This window comes from Rhipicephalus microplus, chromosome X (genome assembly GCF_043290135.1).
Source record: "Rhipicephalus microplus isolate Deutch F79 chromosome X, USDA_Rmic, whole genome shotgun sequence".
Taxonomy (NCBI): domain Eukaryota; kingdom Metazoa; phylum Arthropoda; class Arachnida; order Ixodida; family Ixodidae; genus Rhipicephalus; species Rhipicephalus microplus.
Window position 1 is genome coordinate 454,803,438 of NC_134710.1, and position 23,874 is coordinate 454,827,311.

General features: G+C 43.5%; 1 long non-coding RNA gene and 1 pseudogene across 1 annotated transcript; both read left to right on the forward strand.

Moving 5' to 3' along the window:
• Positions 1-2,095: 2,095 nt before the first annotated feature.
• Positions 2,096-7,904, forward strand: LOC142776642 (uncharacterized). The gene is made up of 2 exons (XR_012887700.1): positions 2,096-3,205; positions 7,711-7,904. It is a non-coding gene; the product is annotated as an uncharacterized LOC142776642 (long non-coding RNA).
• A 980-nt stretch (positions 7,905-8,884) lies between these two features.
• On the forward strand, positions 8,885-23,528 carry LOC119160856 (uncharacterized; annotated as a pseudogene).
• The last annotated feature ends 346 nt before the right edge of the window (positions 23,529-23,874 follow it).

The window sequence follows — 23,874 nt, forward strand, 5'->3', positions numbered from 1 at the left end:
TGCGCGGCGTTTTCTCGGGCAAAATGCTCGAGTGTTGCGTGCCACAGTGCACAAACCACGCGCGAAATGGTTGCAAAATGTTCAGATTCCCGAAAGATCCGAAAAAGATGACTAGTGTGTAAAGATCAAGCGCAACAAGTGGCTACCCACGGACGGTTCGTGTTTGTGCAGCGAAAGTTGTGCCACTTCAGCATTTCTATAGTCATAACTTGAAGCGCTGTCCCACGGGCACTTTCAATCGCGATCAAGCCTGATGTGATTGACTCTTACGCCAGCTGCAGAAGGGCGCCAATCACTGTAATAAAATTTGATCCCGATCGGGCTTACTTGCGATCACCAGTGCACCGGGTGCAATACACGTTCACTTGCATGCGGTGTACATGCGTATTTAACTCGTTCATTTTGGATAGCACAAAATACGTTGTTCTTAATCGCTTCTACATAAGCTGCGATTGCGCGAAGATGTGCACCTACGTTGCGACTTTGTTGCTACCGGCGCCTTCAACTACTTTCTTCAGGGTTAAAGCCCCTTATGCCATGGGTCGTATGTCCCGTGTCATCATACTCGTAGTAGCCAGTAGCATTGCATTGCATGTCAATAAAACGGTGTCACAGCATATCCTAGGAGTGCGTGATGATATGCGGCCGAAGCGCCCATCAGTCCGTCCATGCTTCTGTGCGTCCGTCCTTCCGTGTGCCAGTCTGTGCGTTCGTCCATCTCTGTGTATGTCTCTGCATTTGTCCGGGCGTCTGCCCGTGCGTGCGTCCAACCGTAAGTCCGCGTCCATCTGTGCGTCCATTCGTGCTATGCTGTGCTCCATGGATATGCTGGACGGACGGGCGCATGGATGGATACACGAATGGACGTACGGACGCACGTAGGCGCAAACGGATGGACGCTTGAATGGACGGACGGAAGCACGGGCGAACGCTTCGCCCCACTCATCATCATTCACTGTATGGATATGCTGTGATATTTCTATTTTCTCACGACAGCACATATTTCTTTATTCTTTTTTTTTGTCAGCTAGCAAACGGCAAACTGTTTTTACACTTTTGAGGAAGATACACAACACACAGACACATTGAAAGGTCACACGACTTAGCTGCATGTGTTTCACATATTTACCCTATATAAGCGGTTACCGACTAGTACAAAAAGATTCCAATTGAAGGCGCGGCTGGCGTCGACTGTATTTTCCAGCTTCGAGCAACTCCAGCTGCTAATGTCGCTTTAAAAACGAGGACTACAGACTAGAAATCTATGACCTTCACACTCCCAATGCGAAAACTTTGTATTTCTCTCTATTTATTGAGCACCACACGTTTTGACGCAATAAACATTGTATGCAGTCCCGCAACACTCGTTGGCCGGCCATCGTGGCTTGCGCAGAAGGCATCGTAATGGAGGACTCCGTAGCAGACAACGCGGTTGTCTCTACTTTTCTAAGCGGCGCGTGCATAGAGCAACGTTTTTAGATTGCGAGTGGTTCTTAAGATAGAGAAAGGAAGAGAAAAGTGAGCCCCGTTATTGTCTGCTTCAGGAGCGACACCGCCACAGAGCTCACAAGGGATGGGGGTGAGGAGGGATAAAAAGGGTAGAAGTAAAGGTGTAGAAAAGAGGAAGAAGAAGCAACAACAAACTGAGGGGATAGGAGAGACAGGAAAGAAGAAAGCACGGTCACTGGAGTCCGAGGACGGGGTACACTTGCGAGAGATGTTGTCGGCGTCTGTAGATGGCGTAGAGCAGGTCCAGTAGGTCAGAGCTGTGCTGTCGCCGAAGACCGTCGGCGACAGGAGGTGACGTAGGGCCAGCCCAGTCGGCCAGAGCTATGATGACGCCGAAGGTCGCGAGCGCGCGGAGCGCGCGGGCGCACAACCGGTCGGCACGAAATCCAGCGAGCTTAAGTGGTGGTGGTGGTAGTGATTAGAATGAAGAGGAAAAAGGCACCTAATTTCTGTCTGCCTTCAGGCGACACGGCGCAGTGCCTTATAGGGGGTGGGGGGAAGGAGGGATAAAAAGAATAGAAGGAAAGTAGAAGCAGAAGAAGACAGCCAACGAGAGGAAAAAAGAAGGAGATAGGAAAGTGGGGATCCGGTCGAAGCAGTGCAAGGGCGGGGTGCCACAATGCGAGAGCTACACGGCGTCAGGAGACCGCGGAGGGCGAACCAGTCGGCGGGAGCTACGCTGAAGTCGGAGATCGCGAGGGCACAACCGTCCAGCTTGAAATCCTGCGAGCGAATCCTTAAGTGGGCATAGAGAGAGAGAGATTGTGGTTATATCAGAAGAAAAGAAAAGAAAGGTGCTGACCCGCAACTGTCTCTCCTTACGAGGACACCTCAACAGGTCAGCAGAGGAATGGGATATGGGGAATAAAAGATATAGAGAGAAGGAATAAAAAGAATAGAAGGAAAATAGATGGATAAGAAGCCGCCAGCCAACGAGAGGAAAAAAGAAGGAGATAGGAAAGTGGAGATCCGGTCGAAGCAGTCCAAGGGCGGGGTGCCACAATGCGAGAGCTGCACGGCATCAGGAGACCGCGGAGGGCGAACCAGTCGGCGGGAGCTACGCTGAAGTCGGAGATCGCGAGGGCACAACCGTCCAGCTTGAAATCCTCCGAGCGAAGCCCCATAGAGAAACCCGCGTACAGCGTACAGGCGAAGCGGTATCTTCAGGAGGATGATCCTCGCTCCCATTGGCTAGTTCGATGCAGACGTCGCCGCTCCGTACAACATCGCTTTCTGGGGAATTCTAGGGATGGCGCAGCGTCAACCACGAGAGAAATCATGGAACTCGATTATTCCGTATGAGGCGATGCCAAGTTTTCCCAGTTTACCTACAGTTCCTGCCGATCCCGCAACAAGTGAGCCTCGTGTTCCCGTCTCCCGAGTTCTGTCGGACGCTCTCGATGGACGGCAGCGAGAGCGCCGGGCCGCGCGCTAGCACCTCCACGAGACTCGGCAAAATCTGCACTTTCTGCGGCAAGGATTTTTCAAATGCAAGCAATTTAAAAAGGCACATAAAGATGTCTATGGAGAAAAGACCTTGGCAACAGCAAAAACAAAGGAGTGCGGTGAAGGAAGGACTATCCCGTGCGACTTGTGTCCAAAGTTTTTTTTTTGAAGCTTCTAGATCTTCGGCAGCATCATGTTCGCGAACATGAATTTAAAGAAGTACAGAACTTCACGTTTGACTCTTACAAAGGTAAGAAAAATGTTGAGCCACGTGCACATGCATCAGCTAAACGCACTCCCTTTTTCTTTAGCATATTAGGAGGGTACGTCTTTGACCCCTCACCAGTAGTGGCAAGAAATCTGGGACCCCCTGTGCGAGAATGTAGGGTTTGCGTTGGCAAAATGTAAATTGCGCTCGTAAAATATACAGGCGACCGTGCACGGCATGCAACGATGTCATTTAGGCCTGGCTCATAAAAATGCGCGTGCTTTTTTCGTCTTTACTCGGAGTTGAGGGCGGCCTGCACGATATATCTCGCGCTATGAGATGGGTGCTGATACTTTGTACGAGAGCACCGTCTGGAAACCTTTGGCTGCTCTGCACGTGCGTCCTTGCACCTTGAACCTCGTGCTGATGTCTGTCTCAGCAGATCACCGAGATTGTTCAGAAAAGCTACGGTTGTTTTTATGTCGCGAATATTTAATACACGAGAAGTGCCGACTCTTCTTTTCACTGTGAACTATTTAACGTTAGATGCCGCAAAGCAACTAAGCAGAGCGTGGGGATGGCTTGTTTCAGCTAGGTCAACATGAATTGAAAAAAAAAAAAAAACGCGTTAAACATCGCTTCCTTCTAAAAGGAGAAAGTTGCCCTACTTACAGAATACTATAAAAAGCTTCTTAAAACAAATTATGTGTGTGTCCTCACGCCATCGAAAGTGAACAAGGGTCTACTTTTGAAGTACAAAAAAAAAAGGGTTTGATTCTCTAAATTAGATTACATGTTATGGCAATAAAGGCCGTGCATCGTAATGCGTGTGGGTTATATAGCTAAATAGACATTTTTATAGAGCTCCTTACTGTCCCTGTAGATTAAATGAGAGTTTGACAGACATTCTATGGATTGTGCTATAGGAAAAGACAGTTTACAACGCTTACTAGCAGACATACCTATCAAAATGCTTTGCATTTCCAGAGTTGAAATGTGGCACTGATTACACAATGTCAAGGAGTTCAAGTTGCAAAGCTTTTGTTGTTTTAATACCAACCAGTAAATGTCCAGAAGATCATCACTTTATTGGCATTAGAAATTTACCATATGACACTTGAAAAATATTGTTGAAATGTTGACTCGTGAAACATATACATGTCAGTGAAGGCATGCCTGTATCACGATAAGGTAATGACAAGACTTCAGCAATTCTCAGAATTTTCCAGCCCAATTAAGCCAACAAGCGAAGCAGTGCAAAACACTGAAACAGAGATGAAAGAGTCATCTTTTGGAGAGCTTTCTTCAGTTTCCCCACTTTCACACAGCTACAAAAGTGGCTCACTGACAGTGGTAGTCTCTATCAGATCTTAATTGTAAAAGAGATACCTTTCAAATATATTGCAGCAATGTCTCGTAGTAAACTAGCTCAAGACTTCCGAATCAGTGCCCATGCTTCAGTAGATGCAAAGCAGCAGGAGCCCAACCAGACTTTCCCCTGTCTGTGTCAATGGTGGGAAAGTTATAGTGTGGTGCAAGGAGTAAAAGCTCGTCTCTATCTCAACACCTGTACATAGTACAATCCCTCCACTGCACAAGGAGGCCTTACAGTTCAGAAACATTTTTATCAGTATTGCTCATCAAAATACCAATGTTTTGCTGTCTGTGCATTTCTCTTGCATTAAATAGTGGTACCATTTTTACAGCCCTATATTGAGTGACGGCAGATCTATTTCCTTAACGAACAAGTGCTGTCTCAGCTTCTCTGGATCAACAGAGCTAATAACAAACAACAACATTCACAGCGGTGCACTCCTCTCAGTACTTTCGGTGAAACGAGTTTGTCTCTTAGATTACATTATTGAGAAAGGTTTGCATCCCAAAATGGCACATTCACGCATTATGATGAAAAGCCAACTTGTAGTGATGTGAAGCCTGTGTTGGCAGATTTAGTACATCAGCCATCTGAAATCACTTGCAGAACTCCATGTCGATTTGTCTGAGCATGGACTTGAGATAAGTGATGGTTGTGTGACTCATATTGTATGCATCAACTTCTTTATCTCATTTTTGAAGCTTTGTTACAATTGGTAAAATCATGTCCAGTACATTTCAGAGGATCAATTATGAACGCCTTGATGATCTGTGTGACGTTTCCAGCCTGTTAGATAAGCACCAAGCTTGGGAAACTGAGCTCGAGCTGAACATCTCGAGGTCCGTGTAAAAACCATGTGCCTTTGGTGCTGCTATTGTGTTTGAAAGTGAATGAAAGGTTTCCAGAGCAGTATGTCATTCCAAAAGTCAAGTTTTGCGGAGCCCCTTAGCAATTGTTTGTTGCTTAAAAGTTGACATCTGCAGAGACACTTAATTTAAGTCAATGAGAGTGGTGTAACTGTGTTTTAAGAGCACAAAGAACACAGAACAAACGCTTTGTGTTTCTCGGTGTGCTTAACCCACAGTTACACCATGCATATCCAACTAGCCCAATTTTCAGTTCTGTTGCAATGAGTGTGGCGGCATGCACAGTATCAAAAAGAATTTTCCTCAAAGGCACTCTTGTATGCTGATGACATAAGTGGTTTTCCATTATACGAGTGTCTATGAACCGAATGTGACATCCAGTTGATGCTCAAAATTATGACTTCTAAGAATTTGTGATGCAACTTTTTCTTGCACCGGCTATCTTGTTATGTTCATCACATCGTTTTTGGGTACTTCCTCGAGATGCTGCTCCAGAAAAAGATTGTGCCTGTCAAGACAAGTCAAAATCACTAGGATGTTGTCCTTAATTGTCTGCAGAATCGCTTGACAAACTGTCCTAGTGACCTCGAAGAGCAAGCGTATGCCCAGTAAAGAAGCACTGTTACTTAATACTCTTTAGGACGTGCAAGTTCTTTCAAAGAGCAGTTGGTTTGATTGTGAAGTAATAGTGTAAATTGTTTCAGCTGGGCACTGATCGGACGATATTTTCTAGCATCATTGCATCTCCATAGTTTACGCAGAGCTGATGAGAACAAAGGTTTCCTTTTTTCCCGCACAACTTGAACAGGTTCATGAAAGAAGTAGTGACAAAGATGTCTGCATAATAAGAGGGGTGCTGCACCTTTGGGAAAAATAGGATGCAGGCCTTAAATAATCCAACACTTAAGTGTTTGCTGCAAACTAGCCTCTTCAAAAGCTGACTCGTTTTTCGGAGACATTCTTTTCGTCACCACTTGCGCAAGAATTGTCCCTGCTTCGGCAGAGCCAACAGATTTTTCAAAGTGCCAAGTATTTATCATCAGACTGTACCTTCAGATCGATAGTCCTGTCAGCAACATATGCAATGTCTCAGCCTGCTTCAGACCATTGGCATTCATGACAAGGTCCCTCCATTCCACCGGAGTTCTGGCACTAGCTGAACATTGATCGATATATTGTCCGCACTGCTATTCAGGTATATGAGTAATGTCCATGTGTGCTGTAAACAAACAGTAATAATTGTTGGGTTTTAATGTTCCAAAACCACAATATGATTATTTGAAAGGCCGTAGTCGAGGGCTCTGTTAAAGAACCACCTAGGGTTCTTTAACGTGTACTTAAATGTAAGTACACGGGCCTCAAGCATTTTTACCTCTATCAAAAATGCGGCTGCTGCAGCCACGACTCAATCCCGCGACCTGCGGGTTAGCAGTCAAGTACCATAACCAGTAGACCATTGTGGTGAGTTTGTAAACCAACAGTGAACATTGCAAATATGTAAGTCATAATAGAACTCTGGCGTCGGAAAGTACACAAATCTCTATAGCACTACTAGACCATGAGCCCACCACTGTTTACACTGCCTCATTGCTCTGGATCATGCCCCGCCGCGGTGGTCTAGTGGCTAAGGTACTCGGCTGCTGACCCGCAGGTCGCGGGTTCAAATCCCGGCTGCGGCGGCTGCATTTCCGATGGAGGCGGAAATGTTGTAGGCCCGTGTACTCAGATTTGGGTGCACGTTAAAGAACCCCAGGTGGTCGAAATTTCCGGAGCCCTCCACTACGGCGTCTCTCATAATCATATGGTGGTTTTGGGACGTTAAACCCCACATATCAATCAAATCATTTGCTCTGGATCACGAGCTGCCGTCAGGGCATTCAATCAGGTTATCTCAAAAATGCCATGAGGGTCCTTAATGCAGGCCCTTACAGGATGAAATTCATCAAATTCTCTAGTACTCTGCTGACTAGCGTCTGGACGTAATGCCGATTGAACTGAACCCCAATGAGATTGCTCATATTTGTGCTGCGGCAGTGTGGGGCCCGGTAATGGTTTGAAAACAGCCAGAGATTAGCGATCCACTAGTTTACTTACATGAGATTGCCTTGCACTACAGGGAGGCTAGCTGGGTGTTCTATCTCTTCACGATGAACTAAGCAGACCACTATACAATTAAATTCGAAATGCTGCAAACAGGTTGATATTTTTGAAGGAGCTTCCCGAGTATGATACATATGGAGATGCACTCAACATGGCCACATTGCTGCTCATTAAAACACATGTCCTGGCAATGCCTTGCATTGCAGGTCTGCAGTCATGGAGACTGGTGGACTACCGCAATCAACGACACCAGCTATTACAACTAGATCCTGGCTGTTCTGAAGGCCCGGACATGGCAGAGCGGCTCGGCATTCCCATTCTCACATGGAATCAGCCGGATTTTAGATGTATAAACGCCTCGTACTGTTCGCTCTGGACCGAATAAATATCTTCTCTCTCACACTGTTTTTTTAAAGACACGCAGACGAGAATATACTACAGCCATGTTGTCTGCGTCTTCAACCAACCACGGCTGTGACCAAAGCATCAATGTACAGTCGTCAGCAAGCTTATCACGAACGCCCAGACCTGTGACCTGGACTACTTTGACTAATGCCAGCCGCGAAGAGCTGTTGCCGAGGTATTACCGAGGTATGCTTGGATAGTATTTCGGCATTAATTGGTAAATTCTCGGCAACAGAACCCAAAGCTACGCGGCGCAAGCGTCAAACTGTTTCAGAACACGCGGAGAAGCGTTCGTGTTAAACTTGCTGACGACTGTATACAGTCCAAATCACACTTGTCTAGGACAATCAGTCGGCCGCTTAACTCTTTCAGGACCGCGCCCATAGGCCGTCGATCACATGTGATCGATGGTTTCGCGCGCCTCCAGAATAAAAATTTTTGCTCAATGGAACAGCTGCCGCCATCTGTGAGATAGTTTGACAACTATAATTTTTTATTTTGTGAAGTTTGTTTTTTTATCGCCAGGCGGCGACGCGTCAGATATTTTGTTTTTTGACAGCGCTTACCTCAAGTGAGGATTCAGGGGATGATCAGCCGGGAACTTCAAGCGGGGCTGGAAGGTGAGTGTTGGTTTCTCTTTCAGTTGGCTCTCGAGTAGCTATGTGAACTCGGTATATGTTCTCGCTGATTTATATCTGTTCGCTAGGGTGTCAACCACCTATGGTGGTGATCTCCTGCCACCAGTGCAGAAGCGGATTGAGTTTTCGCCAAGAAGACATCGCCCGGTGTCTACTGTAGACACCGGGCGTAGACTACTGTAGACATCGCCCGGTAATCTGTAGACACCGGGCGACGTCATCGCCCGGTGTCTATCTGGGCGATGACGTCGCCATGGCCCTGAGAAGCGGGACGAAGTTTTTGACTGCCCTGGATTTCTTTCTTCTGTTTTTTTTTTCTTCTGCGGAAGTTGTTGCAATGATTTGCGAAAACACAAACAAGTATGTGTGGACCCGCATTCTTGAAAAACCGACGCACTCTCGGCCAGATGGTTCGTGGGAGGAAGTCACCCCCAGTGAACTGCTGAAGTTCATTGGGCTGGTGATTTACATGGGGATTGTGAAGGTTCCAAGACTTAAACTTTACTGGAACGTAGGAAGTTTTTATAGTGGTCTCCTTGCACGACGCATCATGCCCCGAAAGCGATTTATCGCTTTGCTAGCGCTCCTCCAAATTGCGGACTTGGATGATCCAAACCAACAGTCAAAAGGAACGCTGCGATACATGTGGTGGCTTCTTGAGCACATCAACCAAGTGTCAGCACAGCTCTTCCAGCCCAATCGAGATCTCTCCGTGGACGAGCGCATGGTAAAATCAAAAGGGAGGTCTGGAACTCGTCAATACCTGAAAGATAAGGTGACTAAATGGGGATACAAGCTGTGGGTGCTAGCTGACCCTGACACAGGATAGATACACTGTGCAGTTCAGTGTCTACACTGGCCGCCGTGTGCAGCCGGGGCCTCATGGCTTGCTTTTGGTGTAGTGTGCGATCTGTGTTCCTCATACTTTGATCAGGGATACACAATTTTTATGGACAATTTTTACACTTCGACGCACCTCTTTGATTACCTCCTTGACCATAAAACATTGGCTTGTGGAACAACGCGCAGATCGCCGAGGATTTCCCAAAGAACTGAAGGAGCCACGTTGGGGAAAAAAAAGCCAAACGTGGGGACATTCGATGGATGCGAGATGGCAACATCCTTTACTTTCAGTGGAAAGATCGGCGCGTTGTAAATATGATCAGCACCATCCACACTGCCAACAAGAAAGGTGTTCCAAAACACGAGTGCGGAGTGGTAACACCTGGACTGAAGTATCAGTGCCCAAGCCATTGCTGATTGACGAATACAACTATGGAATGCTGGGAGTAGATAAGTCGGATCAAATGATTGGTTACTACAACGTCTTGATGCGAAGTGTGCGGTGGTGGAAGACGTTATTTTTTTATTGCATCGACATTGCCTGCGTGAACAGTTTTGTGCTTTTTCAAGCACATCGTGCATCACACCCGGAGATCCCTGAGCTCAGTCGAAAAGCCAGGTATGATCATCTGGCCTTCAGAGAAGAGCTTCTTGAGCAGATTTTTGGCTTTGATGGCAAACAAGCTCGATCTCCTCCACCACCCACTTCAAACATGCGGACCACAAAAAGTCCAAAAACGTAAGAACTGCAAGTTGGGCTACGAACGCACCAAAGTCGAGCTCAAAACAAACGTTTTTTGTGACACGTGCCAAGTTCACCTGTGTTTCACCTCAGTCCGGAACTGCTTCGGCGAGTGGCACACGCGTCGTGCAACGCCAACCTAGGCACGTGTGCAAGTGCTGGTACCTAGTGCCAAAGGGTTCACACACACACACACACAAAACCGTTACTCCTAGCCACACCAAACTTTTACGATCAAGAAAGAAAGCATTTTGCCACATTTTGTATATTCTCAAATAATTTTAATTTTGTTGAAAATTTCTGTGTTTAAACTTTTTAAAACTTTTTTGTGTTTTTTTTCTCTAAGTTCTTACTTTCAGATTTTTTCATTTATTGTGTGCAATGCTTAGGTAAAACATTTGTTTTGTATGTTAAAAACCATTCAATAACCTGCATTTTGGTGTATGATAAAGTAGTGTAGTACTTTTGTTTCATATAATAAAAAATGTTTACCCACACCTCTCTTTTTCATCCTTTTCTCGGGCGGTCCCGAAAGAGTTAAGCCACAATTGTGTAAACACCGACGTCGTTATTATATAAGAAATAATCGTACGCCAAGCTAGGACGTTGTGCAAAATATCAAGCATAAGAGGAAGCTTCATGCGAGGTGACAGCCGCGGTCGGTGCCAACGTCCTCAGCCGCGAACAGCAGGTCGTCGCTTTCTGTTAGCCATTCACTCAAACTAATCGCTACCTTTCTAAACGAACGCGTTAATGCAGTCGAGCATACATTGAGAGTACAAATAGTTCGCAGAGTTAGCGAGAATCAAGTCCTTGAGAAAATCAACTTTAAATGCATCCATGTCGGACGAGGTTTATCAAATCACGTGGTTGTACTTACTAGCTCAGTTGTCATGTTATACTCGTTGGCGCGTCGAAGATCCATTATGTTGTGACATTTTGACGATAACGTGATGTCACAGCAAGTGCACAAAGCATCGAAACGCGTCTTAGAACTTTCGTTGGGCATATATCAGCAACAGACGGTTTCGCTACTTTAGGTTCGCCTGACTATTGTTATAGCGCGAGAACAAAACGACGACACAGACAAGAAGGACACGAAGGACTCGTGTCCTTTGTGTCCTTCTTGTCTTTGTGTCGTCGTTTTGTTCTCGCGCTATAACTATTGTCATGCCACTTCCACACTTCTAGGTTCGCGCGCTCTTCACTCTTCGTCATTGAAGGTATGGATAGATAAGGCTTTCACCGGACAGTATTTCACGCTACCTAGTGCCCTTTTTATGAGTGCCAAAGAAACAAGTTTGCGAGAAACCAAAAACCTTTGTTTAATTTTTCAAAATAAAATTTAAATTTTGTTAGACATAAAAAAGCAAATTACAAGCTTAATAAAATAAGTGCTACAAGTTAGCGCTACCTATGAGAGTTGTGGGCACGCAGTACTTATTACTTTAGCGCAGTCCTAATAGAGAGCGCTATGCTTTCAGCGCAAAAATCCACCGTGGCAAAAATGATCGTTTTTTTTTTTTTTAATAATGACACACTACTGATTCTGCCAAGCGGTGCGCACCAAAGAATGGTGCCTTTATGAGCATTGCTGCGTAAGTATTTAAATAAGAAGGGGCTCGGTGAGGTTGCTAGGAGTTTTAGCTGGACCGACACTTTTCTGTTACTCGCCATAACTTCTATTTCCACATACGTAGTTGCCATGTAAACTGCATTTACAACCTGACAGGTACTGTTTTGACGGAGCACGTTAAAAATTGACAGGATGGCCCGGACGCCCGGACCTAACCCTATGAAAATTCGATGCAAGCTGACACGCGATATTGATCGCACTATATGATGCAAAATCGTTCTGACTGGAGTGAAAGTTTCTCAATTGTGCAAAATTTGTAAACAGCTGTCATTTTTGTCCAACCTCCTAACCACTTGAAATATGGGTGTTCAAAAACAATCGTATCTAGTCCCATTGCCACCACTGTTTTGCATAATTAAAGAAACGAATTAGCCGAGGAATGCATACGGGGCATTATTTGTTTTTTTTTAAACCAGAGTACAATAATTGTCTCTTAAATTGAAAATAATTAAAGTGGACGAAAAATAGCAGCGATTTTCTATACACTTTAATTGCTTCAAACATATAACAAAACTTCACTTGGAAATATTTCCAGAGGTTCTGCAGGATTCTGCTATCACTCATGGCAGGGGAAGCGGATGGTGGCTGTCGTACCGCTTGCCTGAGAACCTACTAAATTTAGAAACATAAGGAAATTGAGAGTGCTTCCTTGGCGTTACCTTAGACCACCAACTCAGATGGAGTCTGCATGTTGCTGATCTAGCAAATCAAGTGAACTCTATCATAAGTGTTATTCGGCGCATAGCGAGAACAAAATGGGGCGGTAAACATGCATTTATACTCTACGTCCATTGTGCAGTCATCTTACTGAAGATTGCCTACTCCACGCCAGTTCTCCACAACATCTCTCGGACATCTCTACGCCGACTTCAGCTGTTACAAGCACGAAGCTTACGCATATGTCTGGGGGTTTCACATACAACATCAGGTTCTCTGACATGGGCAGAGGCACGAGAACCCGACTTTATAACAATTCGAAATGGGGAGACCTGTCGGCACCTCTTCCACCTAGACACGCAATACCCTTCACATCCACTCATATCAAATATTGAGAACTGCGCCGTAGTGCAGATATACAATGTGTACCAACACTACATTTCACGACTTCCTGTGTCAGCACATTGGCCAATAGATCTAAATTACCCGCCATAGCTGCTTGAACTTCCAACTATAGAAACTTCAATAGAAGGACTTTGCAGCAAGCATGAAGTGCCAATCATTGCCGCGCAGCAGTTGAAATCACATCACGTGTACACCAACGACCCCATCGCCAAAAAGACTGCGACATCAGCATTTATCATTCCGGAGCTACGTGAAGAATATGCATCTCTCCTCTTCAACAACACCAGAGCTTATAGGAATTTTGTTAGCCATAAGCTTCATTATATCAACGATGCCAAGAAAGTGGGTTATACTTACAGACTTTTTGGCGGCATCTACATGTGTGGAAATTGCCACTTTCAAGACATATTGATGTGCATACAGTATACGTGATATTAAAAGAGCTTTCAGAAGCTACGAAGTCGAATCATGGAGTGGCATATCCTTAGGTCCCCAGTCACTGCAGAATCAAGGGAAATGAAATGGTAGCCGAGTTGGCGAAAACTGCTCATCATACGCAAACTTGCCTCATTCCATGATTGATATTTGGAATTTAACGTCCCCAAACCACCGAATGATTATGAGAGATGCCATAGTGGAGGGCTCCAGAAATTTTGGCCACCTGGGGTTTTTTAACATGCACCCAAATCTGAGCTCATGGGTCTACAAAATTTCTGCCATTATCGGAAATTCAGCCGCCGCACCCTGCTGCTGACCTGCGACCTGCGGGTCAGCAGCAGAGTACCTTAGCCACTAAAGCACCACACTGGAGCACCTCATTCCTGTATCTCAGTGTTAAGTAAACAGAATTTTAAGAACAGTGAATTGTGAACTCTGCTTGTCTACCTGGTTCACAAACAAAACAAAGGAATCGATCCTATATGCTGTTGATCCTAATCTTGAGGGCCAATTAGACCCTCATCTCCCAAGGTGTATTGACACTCTCGTACATCGCCCGAAACTCGGAACTGCTTACACAAAGCACTTTCTACTTCGGATTCAGCATGCAACATTGTCAGCATATTTGTGCGGCTACAACGATATCTAACGCATATTGATCGACTTTCCGAAACACGACACACACACCAACGGTGACTCGAACAGGAATTCCATACCCTACATTCGCAGGGAACATTTACATTGAAAAAAATACTAGGCCCGTAATCATCTAAAACAAATCACAAAGCAATGAAGGTGCTGCAGCGTTTTGTTTTTCCTTAAAGACAAGGACTTGTGATTACTACTGAACAGACTATGTTGGAAGTGAGCGTAGCTGCTACGTGTTTGTCCTGCCCAAATGCAAACTTTTGGACTCACCTATATGGCACTGTACATATGTATATATGGTATTTTGTTTTTAATTCTTTATTTGTAAATCAAGTGGAAATGGGTTGCCGTCGCCAAGTCACGGTGACAACTTCTTCGTTTATTTTTTATTTCAATTAAAAAAACGAAACTGCTGATCGCAGACAGCAAGCGTTCTACATTTAAACAGACAAAGCTTGTAATCATTTAGCAAAGAAACCTGTAAGATGAAATTGAAGGCACAATAACATAATATTTCTTTGACCTTTTATTTTCAGAGTTCCCATCCTGGAAGGATAAAATGGAAAGAGAAACTTGCAGCCATTTTGTTGCCTCCACAGGAAAGAAAGAAAATTCACCCGGCGTCTTTAAGCACTACCTTCGATGTCATCGTTCAGGGATTTATGCAGAAGTTCCAACAGAAAAGCGTCAACGGCAAAAGAAACAGCATAGCAGCTGCAAGATAGACAAGCATTGTTTTGCAACACTTGATGTCACAGAAAAAGGCAACAAAGTCTTCGCAGAATTTCAGAGGCAGCACTACGGCCATTTGATGGAGGTCTCACACCAGAGGCTCTCCGTTGCTGAAACTACAGTGCTTGCAGGTAATGCACCATTTTTCTTCACGATTTGGGGTGGCCTGGAGGGTGAGGTGGGGAGGTGGCTTGAGCATTTCACTGCATATTATGAAGCATGATCAAAAACACACTGAAAGCAAGCAGTGCCTAAACCTGAGTGGAAGACAATGAGAGTTGAGGAAGTAAACACTAGAAAAATTCAGTAGCACAATGCTTCTAGCTGCATTACTGTAATCACTGCTAATAAAAAGGCTATAGCCTCTGAATAAACAAAACATTGACTGATCTGAAATTTTTTAAATAGCATAAATGAAGCAGTTGGGGGAAAACAGTACCTGATATACCGGAAATGCTTTGAAAAGCCTTTGGTGACAAAAGTAGAAGCTAAAAAGTGTGTTTGGAGAGGTGCAGTCATTTCAAAGTGCAAACAACAGTGCTAGATTAACCCTTTGTGAGGCTCTACCTTCAAGTCAAGTTTTTTCTTAAAATCTGCAGAACCACATCTAGAATGACTTAAGAAAATGTTTTGCATTATTCTCAAGAAACTCAGCAGAATAGATCCTGAGAAAGAAGTGGTACATACCACTATCTTTAAAGCCGGGCATGAAAAGTGGTACGCATCTGTATTGCTGTTTTCGGGCAGAGTCAAAATAAAAAATTAATGGCCACGAAAATTATTTTTTAATTCAAGGAGGCTGTTTACTTTTAGATTGTTTCAAGCATTCAATGCAAAGGTGAACTTGGTATTTACCACACAGCTAGCTGCTGTGCAATTATGCCTAGCCCACGTGAAGGGGACCTGCGACAGTTATACATTGGCTAAGGTGACCTCGTAATGGGAGTAATTAGCTATACCTAAAGCAGACAGCAATTAATGCTGCTTTTGGAATTGGAGTGTGTGCTACAATAAAAATCACTACACATACACAATTGATGTGTGTGTAGTCAGTCCTGAAAATTGTTGCAACCAGTCAAATAGAAGCTGGTATACACTTTTAGAGGAGAGTGACAAGCCGGTTGCACTCAGTTAACATAGGTGGGACACTAATGGCTCAACTAAGTGCAGGAATTGGGAGAGTGCCCAATTCCTGCACTTAGTTGAGCCATTAGTGTCCCACCTATGATTTTGCAGAGCCTCGTGGCTGTAGTGGGAACCACTACAGCCACGAGGCTCTGCAAAAAAAAAGATGGTATGCACACACTCAGTGTTTCCAATCAAGACACCATGGCACAGAGTCATAGGGTTCGTCGATTGGTTAGTAGCAAGCATTTGATTTGGCCCACAGAGAATCATGACATCGGAAAATAGCATCAATGGACTATTGAAAGTATTCGAAGAGTACCAATGTGTCAGAAGGTAAAGGACATGAGAGGGCACAGAGACTCTCCAGGGCTATCTCATTGTTTTCACTGACAAGGCATATGCTTCAAATTCAGCCAAGCACTATTTATAGAAAAAATTGCGTTGCACCTCCTAAAATTAGTAGAAATGTCTTCGAGATCAAAAGTAGAACCATATTAACACAGTCCAAGTACCATCTAGTCTGCACCACGTACCATTGTGGAAGTAGTGAAATTTTAAAGTACGCCACAAGTGATGCGCTCCTAGATGATGAGATAGCAGCTCCTCCATTGACTATCAGTGGTTAAGTACCAATGACTATTTGAACAAGGATAGCGTAGCACATTGTGCATGGTGGTGAAATTTACTGGTAAGGTCTCATTTTTTGCTTATGTTCACCTTACTTTCTCACTTATCATTGCACTGTTTTCAATGATCTTGATTGTTGAAGCTGCTGAAAATTTGTCTATTGATTTAGCCAAAGTCGTCTCTTAGTTTCTCTTTAAAAATAAATTCCATGTAACTTTACAGTTGCCTTTGCAGAAGGCACAAAGCTAGTCCAGAGGTTTTGACTTCATTTTTTTATATTTATTCATTTTTTGAATATTTTACAATATTAGAAACCTCTTTGGCTGGCCTCCCTCAAATGTTTTAAATGGCCCTGCATATGGTCAAAAGCTTGTCTTGACCTTGCATGATCTATGATTGCATGATCTATGATAGCTCAATGAAAATGTTTGTATGAACTGTATGCCTATCATGGAGGATAAGAAAAAGGAACTAGGACTGAGTGTCATGTGACAATCTGTGAAGTCCAGCAAAAAGAAAGAAATGGTGTCATGTTGGGAATACTGCCATGAGCACAAGGAGCAAGCTGCTTTAGCGGAACTTGGCTTGTGGGCACTATGCACTCTCTCTTCGCAGTTTTTGTTGTCCTCTATTGCCTTATATCATAATTGTTTATGCTCATATTTGCGATGCACAGCCAAAAGTATATAATTCTTAATTGCAATTTTCAGTTATTAATTTATAGCGAATGTACAATGTGGAAAGAGAAATATTTTATACCAAACACCAGCTCGTCATGTGGTGGCTCAACTTCACTAAACTACTAGTGCACTAATGGCAGGAAAGATCACTACAAGCATTTGCCTGCTTTCAAAATATTCCAACAGACACAGAAAAAAATAATGCCTGAACTTCTTTGAGCTTATGTAAAAAAAAAGTCACTTGCATTTAGGACAATAACGTTCTGTGTCTGTCTGTCTGACTTGCATTTAGGAAAATTTGACCTAGAGGGCAAAAGAAATCACTATAGTTACAACAAAAGTGGCCATTTAGATAGAACAAAGGTTATTGCTCATTTTAATAAAACAAGATTTTACTGCTTTCACATTCAAAATAATCAAAATATCTTAGCATGAATGTTCAAATCTGTATAACAACTTGCTGTTATCTCATGTGCAATAATATGCTTTTTTAAAGCATTTTATAGGTGTAATCATTTTAAATGCCTGGCATGTCTGCTTTCATCATCACTTTCATTTGGCTAATCCATATGGCTAAAGCACCAATGGCTAAATCCAAATAAATTTGAAGCACACATGGTTTCTCATGAGGTTATTCAAACTTTTTTCAAATTCACAGGAAAACTTGGACAAGGAGTGCCCCCCAAAATAATTCTGCAGAAAATCCAGGCGTCCTCATCCACAAACAGTGACCGGATGAATCTAGTCACAAGAGAGGACCTATGGAACATCAGCGAAAAATTTAAGATTACAAAACAAGAACAGCGACATCCGGATGACTTTATAAGTGTTGATATGTGGATAGCTGAAATGACTGAAAATAATGGGGCAGAGGATGCAAATAATGACCTAGTAGACTTAGATGAAGCCAATCAGAAAGATAGACGCTGTCCTCTTCTTTACTACAAGAAGGTGGGAGACCCAAGGGAGAATGACGGAAACTTTGAGCTTGCTTTAATGACCTTCCCACAGATGCAACTCCTGCGCAAGCTACGCACACAAAAACTCTGCATTGATTCCACACATGGAACAAACATATATAATTCCCAATTAACAACCCTGCTCACCATAGCTGAAGATGGATCTGGAATCCCATGTGCTTACCTCATATCTAAGAGGGTGAATACAGAAACTATGGCAACATTTTTTGAAACCATCCAAAAAAAGGGTGGTGTCATGCAGTACCAGGCATTTATGTCAGATGATGCTCCAGTCTATGGGAATGCATGGGAGCAAGTGATGGGGCCTTTGCCGAAGCGGCTGCCATGTGCCTGGGATATGTTGTGTGATTGGAACGCACACATAAATTCAATTACCTACAAATAGTGCAGAAGCACCGTGACAGACATGTTACATACTCTGATGAAATGCACGGATGTGGCAGAGTTTGAGCAGATGCAGAAGGCATTTCTAAACTTTGGATCAAAAGAGCGAGAAACAGATAGCCTCACTCCCAAAGAGCTGGAACAACTTGAGAAGTTCATGAAATTTTTTTGCAAAGACCTGTACTACAAGAGCACACCAATGGGCTTACTGCTACCGGAGCAATGTTGGCCTGACTACGAACAATCACATAGAGTCTATGCAAAGCTCTGAAATATTCTTACTTTGCTGGCAAGGTAAACCAGCGGCTTGACAGGCTACTACTAGTATTATTTAGCTTCACAGCAGACAAATTATTCAGTAGGGCGATCGCACTTGTGAAAGGCAAAGGAGACCATCGAAAGACTGCGATTTTCAAGAAGCACAAAGCAGGACATGAAATTCTGCCATCAAACATAGTAAAACTTGGAGATGGTCAGTGGAAAGTAGAATCGCAAAGCAAGACTGACTCCCACTACACTGTAGAAAGGACACAAGTGATTTACACTGGCTGTGAGCTCCACTGCAAGCAATGCGAAGCTTGCCATCACATGTACGCATGCACACATCTTGATCATGTAATGCATGCACACCTGTGCAAGCACACTCATGGAGTCGCTTCAGTGGAGGTGCAGTCTTGCAAGCCGCAGCAAAATTCAGCCAGCTGTGTAGCGTTCCCTCAGAGCAGTGTGGGTGAAAGCTGCTCAATGATTAATGACCAGTTGCCTTATGGAGAGTGCTCAGATAATAATACAGGGCACAAAGCAGCATTCGAGCGAACAATTAAGAGCCAAAAAACTCAAGTCATTTAAAGTCCAAGCAGAAGCCACTTTTCAAGGGCTATTGAAAAAGCTCCCTTCAGTTACATCAGAAGAGCTAGAAAGCATGCAAGAAGACCTAGATAAATATGCTGCGAAGCATAAGCTTGCAAATCCAGAACAGCCCTGAGAAAGATGACCTGATCTGGTGCCCGCCAACAAAAACGCTGAAAAGCAGCCGAGACATGTAGCACCAAAATGCAGCAAACGTAAACCTGCACTTGGTCATCCTCCCACAATGCTGCAGCAAGACGCCATCAACCGGCGGCTTCTGTCCCAAGATCAAGAAGAAGAAATGTTAATCATACACACAGGGAACGACCATGATTATTGCAGACCACAAACTCATTAAACAACCTTCATGTTAGCCTGTGGTGAAAATTAAGAAGTACCATCAAATCTTATACTCTCTTATATGAAACGTGGAGGCAACTCTGGGTGATTGATAGATTTATATGTGGGGTTTAAGGTCCCAAAACCACCATATGATCATGAGAGACGCCATACAGGAGGGCTCCAGAAATTTTGACCACCTGGGGTTCTTTAACGTGCACCCAAATCTAAGCACGCGGGCCTACAGTATTTTTGCCCTCATTGAAGATTCAGCAGCCACAGCCAGAATTCGATCCCGCGACCTGCGGGTCAGTAGCAGAGTACCTTAGCAACTAGACCACCGCGGCAGGGCACAACTCTGGAAGAATTTTTGCTTGGGAATCTATTGAGACACAGTGCTTCACATGCGTACCCGTCGATTGCACAGTCCAGTGTTGCAAGAACCTACTTGGCACTGATGCATCTCTGCTTTTACGTATGCCCTTTGAGACTGAGAACCTATGCTGGGTGGTGGAATTCTGCATGAAAAAAATTTTATTTTCAACTGACACTTTTACAAGCAGCAGTTCGGAACAGCAATGGAAGCTTTTGTTTCTGTGCTTTCTGGTCTGTGCAAACATCGCCCTTGAACCATGAAACAAAAAATAAAAGAATAATTGCCTTCCTCAATGTTCTTGTAAGACGGTCAGCCAAAGGGCTTATAACCAGTGTGTATCTAAAGTCGACCCACATGGGTAGATACCTAAGGTTAGACACTCAGTTGCCGCAGCTCTTCTTTCTCGCGCAATGTGCATCTGCTCTGAGCCTGGTCTGCGCAAGCGAAAGCTAGCTGTGGTAAGGAAAGACCTCTGCAACAATGGCTACCCCTCACAGGTCCTGAGGACTCAACAATTGCGGTCTTCAGTTGCTTGCCCTGAAGAGGTTCGTGAAGCTGACAGGCGAAAACGTGCTGCTGTACCCTATGCGCAAGGCGTCAGTGAGGCGCTTGAAAGAGTGTATGGCACATATGGTGTAAAAATCACTTATGTGCCGACCACCAAGCTAAAGCAGAAACTCGCACGTGTGAAAGACCGTCTGCGAAACTCAAGATTTCCAGGGGGTTATCTACAAGATACCATGCAAAGATTGTGACGCATCCTACGTAGGTGAAACTGGAAATTTTAAAAGAAGAATCCAGCAGAACCAGAACCATGTCAAGAAAGGCAATGCAAGCTCGAACATCTCGGCGGATTATCATTTGAACAGTAACCACATCATCGGCTGAGATTCTGCGAGCATAATTGCAACAGAGAAGCGCCTGTCAACACAGCTACTTTTAGAATCATTGCACATTCAAACGACGAAAAATACAATTAACCGGACACAGGGTAATGTCCCAGAGATATATATACGCATTCTGCCCCACCCATTCCATAGTCACGCCCTCTTGCATGCTCTTCATTGTGAACAAGGGACCTGTAGTGTCCTTGAAACGTCAATATGTGTGTGTGTGTGTGTTTTTTTCGGACAAGGCGAGTGCCTCTTATTTTTTCCAAAGAACTTCAGAAACATGTATGTACTTACTATGCAAGGCCCCTTTTCAGTTTTTTTTTTTATTCTAACGATTTTTTTTTTGACAATGAAAGTGCAAATGGCTCTCTTGAACAATTTCGTGGCATCCCTCCGCCTCTATAAAAGACCCCTAGCACCCCCAGGCACAGTGCATGAGCTGAGCACATAATTCATCCTTGGATCATTCATGCAAGAAAAAAAAGAACGCGTGTGCGGCCATGTGTCCACTTCTTATTCATGGAATTTGTGCTAGTGAAAAAAAAAGATGTATTTCAAGCATCAGGTTCTCTAATAATTGCAGAGATTTAACATTCCAAAAGCACAATGCAATTATGAAGGACGAAGTAGATAGTAAAGGGCTCCTGAAAATTCAACTAGCTTTAACGTGCAACTAGATCTAGGTACACAGGCCTCAAGCATTTCTGCCTCCATTAAAAATGCAGCCATAACAGTCGAGATTCGATGCTACTACCTTCGGCTTGGCAGACGAGCATTATAACTGCAAGACCACATGCACCAAGTGCTACTGCTACAATGAAGATGCTCTGCCAGTGCTGTCTTGAAACATTTTTCTGTGCGAACGTTACAACTTACAACAAAACACTATGCTTTTATGAATTCCTTGTACAATTCCCAGAGAATATATGGGGTTTTGTGTCCCAAAATCACAATATGAGAGATGCCGTCATGGAGGACTAGGGAAACTTTGATCATCTAGAGTTCATTAACGTGCACTGAGATCCCATATTACACAAGTCTCTACTACTTTGCCTTTACCGAAATGTGACCGCCACAGCCGGAATCGAACTCGTGACCTTCGCATCAGCAGCCGAGTACCTTAGCCACTGATCCACTGTAGCGCACCAATTCCCAAAGAAGACTTCAAATCCATCTACTCCAGGGTCACCCATCTTCACACAGTGCAATGGTTCCAATGTATTTTCAATATTTCTTTCATATTTATTTTCTGTTGTGGCCATGCAAAGTGCATCTACAGGCAACTGTTCTATCTTTAATACATTATACTTGTTTTTTTATTGTTTATAATGAATATGTTTTAATGGTCAATGTTCTAGAGTAATACAGCCGGCCTCAATGAAAGACTATACTTGTGTGGCTTGAGGCATGCTAGGAAAATCTATTGCGTTGTCCATTCTTTCTATTCTTTACTTTTATCATTTATCTGTGCATAATGCAAGTATTTATCAGGCACTTGTTCGTCATCTATACATGATCATCATCACTTGTCGGGACACATCTTGAGATAGTTCTGTGCCTCAAACCTGATTGTTTCACTTCTATGTCACAATATTCTTTTCTGTATGGGTGATGATGAAGTAATCATGCCAGCCTCTAGAAGCATAAGCCAAGGTGAATGTGCACCTAAAAATTCCATTCAAAAAGTCTCAACAAACTAGTAATCAGACGAGTAGACTACATAACCTTAATGACTGGCTGGTGACAGTCACTATAGCAGAGTTGACATTTTTTGAACTTGCAGATAGTGACCCAGTACTTACCTATTAAATATATTAAGATATCAAAGCAGCTCACAAGAGAATGCAATGTATAAAAGAAATGAGGTACACTCACATTTTGTTCACTGCATATTGTCACTGCTTTTTGAAAGGACAACCATGTTAATCTAGCGTGAACAGCTCTAGACTTGCAATGTCCTTTCTATTCAGTTTTACTTGCAAATACCACAATCTGATTATGAGGGATGTTCTAGTGTAGGCCTCCAGATTCACCCAAGAATTTCTAACGTGCAGTGTAACGCAAGAAAAGTGGTAATTTTGGATTTTTATTTTGATTGTACCACGGCTGCCGCTGTGATTTCATTCTGCGGCCTCGACATGAGCATCGAGAAGAAGTGACACTAGAATCCTGTTCACGAATTCATCTTTATTAGACCTCTCAAGAATGACAGCTTGATGGGCGAAAGTTCAAAATCATTTGTGAGTGTTTTCCATGCCCTTTTATTTTGTTGTGCTGTGGAATAAGTCTTGCTGCAAATGTACTTGCACGTAGATACATCTTGTGCGCAAATATCTTGTGCTTGGAATATGTTTATGACGTATGAAATTATTGTATTGTTTTTGTGTGTAAGAAAATGTAACGAATGTGTGACTGCCTCCCCCCCCCCCCCAAAAAATCTTCACAGATTACTGCAGTGAACGTGCTTGTCCTCTCAATTCTTTTGATTAAAATTCACTTACGAAAAAATCAGTGCATGCACACAATCATTTCTAAGGAAACAGGCCTATTATATAGTTCCATCAAGATGCGCTGCATCATGTGTAAGATGTCATGAATAAATCCATGATGAACTATGAACTGAACATTTCATGAGCAGTTTCGCCATAGTTTTTTTTTAATCTTTCTTTCACTGTGTCTGGCATAGCATAGCCTTAGTTATTTCACACCACAAAACCAAACAAAACCAGCATTGTACAAGAAATATAGAGCAAAACAAAATACAAATGAGCACTCAAGTGGCGGCCAAAATAAAATCATTACATGAAAGGTTACCTGCAAGAATCTGTGCAATATATTTGTTAAATAGCTTTTCAAAGGCAAGATAATGTTGCTATGCTTGGCTTGACAGTAAGGATACAAATTATTTTCAGGTCTGTTTTTACAAGAGCACTAACGCAAGACAAAAATCAGCTTAGATAAATAAATCGT